Source organism: Bremia lactucae, linkage group LG2 (assembly GCF_004359215.1).
Source record: "Bremia lactucae strain SF5 linkage group LG2, whole genome shotgun sequence".
NCBI classification, from domain to species: domain Eukaryota; phylum Oomycota; class Peronosporomycetes; order Peronosporales; family Peronosporaceae; genus Bremia; species Bremia lactucae.
The window spans coordinates 3,094,730-3,096,719 of NC_090611.1; positions in this window are offsets into that span (position 1 = coordinate 3,094,730).

The following is a 1,990-nucleotide window of genomic DNA, read 5'->3' on the forward strand; positions in this document are numbered from 1 at the left end:
GATGAGCTGCTGAGAACCCGTTCGTTCTCTGCAAAAATTACCGCTGACCGAATGTCGGTTACGTAATCGTCCTCTGTGACGAGTACGCAGATCTGCTTGATTTTCCCACAATGCAGATCTCTCAAGAACCGCTTAGGTTCTAGGGTTGGTAATTGAGTTATCTCCGAAGTTAACTTCGGAGGCGCATACAGATCAAGAGTAGAAGCGCCTACTCTCGATCCGTCATTAACCAAGACATTTAATGTCTCGGTTTCTTCCTGGGATTTATCCACAGGCTGCCGGGGGATTAATCCCTCGGGATTTAGAAGTCTAGTAACTTCTACCATTTGAGGGGATTTCTCCTCAAATACGTGGGGACCTCTTCCCTCAACGTCTTCCGAGTGTGATTGCGCTATCACAGTCGGGTCCACTACGGTCGACTCTCTACTCGACCTTGGATCATCGTGTTGTCCTTTCTGGGCAACCGGTATACTCCTTGAATGTCGCCCACTAAGCGTACATTCATGTCTCAATCCACTCGACCTTTTCGAGTGGTGGACCTTCGGCGCTGCCTGTGCATTAACACAGCCGCCGGCAGCTGACTCCACAATGTGATTGGTAATCACACTGTGATCTTGTGCAGTTGTACTAACGACCGTACCACAAGTAAGGCCATCGCACTCACTCGTAGTACATCCATACGCTTGTGGACGCTCCAAGACGTTCATCAGATGGCCATCTGATGAACAAGTGGCAGGTATCTTTACGGATCGATGCTGCCAGCTGGTTATTGGCTCATATTTTCTGAGCCAAGGTAAACCTAGGACGACATCAAATACCCAAGCCCTACTTCATTAAGGGTTAATAGCTTTTCATGTATTGCTGGAACTTTTTCGAAAATTTTTGCTGCGTCTTCCACTGTCATACCCAAGACTTCTGCAATATTTTTACCATTATATTTCACTTCTAATGTCTCGCGGTTATATCTTTGTCCATTACATACATCGCAATTCACATAAACATCTGGCAAAAAGTGCATTTCAATTTTAATTAAACCATCGCCCTGGCAAGCCTCACAACGTCCACCTTTTACGTTAAATGAGAATCATCCAAATCCAGTACGATGTAATCATCTTCGTACTGTAATTCTTTTAACGTCTAGTGAAATTTCACTACGCGTTTCATTACTGTTATCGATGCGCCCGTCGCTAGACGCACCATCATCCTCGTTGGAGGGATGTCGCGCCCAACATATTTGAGTCTACGACCCTCTAGTGACTGGCGAGATTAAAGTTATTCGACGCTCCGCAGTCCACTAGGGCTCTTAGTGACAAATTATTTGTCGCTTATAACTTCAAGGTGATGAGGGATACCTCATCACCAGGTGCAGAGACACATAATGATTGTGTGTCTGGAGCAACTTTCGTCAAGAGATTTGCAAATTCTCTTGAGGTTGCTGGATCAGTAGGGCGTTGCGCCCCTACTGACCCCGACCATTTTTTGGCGGTCCGCCTCGCCGTTGCGATTTCGCAACAACGTCGGATCCGCGACCGCTGCTCTTCTTAGCATTCGGTCAAAAATTTCGTTCAGTACCTTTCGGTACTGGGCGTGGGGCACTACACTCATGAGCGTAGTGTCCTAATTTTAGGCAGCGATGTCATTTCTGCAATCGCTTATTGCTCGAAAAGCGAGGTTTCTCGCTTTCGACGTAAGAGAGGTCCATGGGCTCTGGACCTCCTAGCTCGTGTCGTCTTGGAGGACGATACGATGACGAACTAGCTTGAGCCTGTCTGAAGCTAAAGTCCTCCTGTTCCGCAACGGATATCGCTTCTTCAAGCTTATCCAGTTCCAAGCGGAACAGGTGGGTCTTTACGGGACCATCCGTAAGACCTTGCATGAATAACGTAATCAACGTGTGTCTATGAAATGGGTTGTTTGGGACACAACTCGCTAAGAGTCGTATGTGCTAGGCATAAGCGTGAACATCACGCTTGCCTTGCTTAAGTTTCAG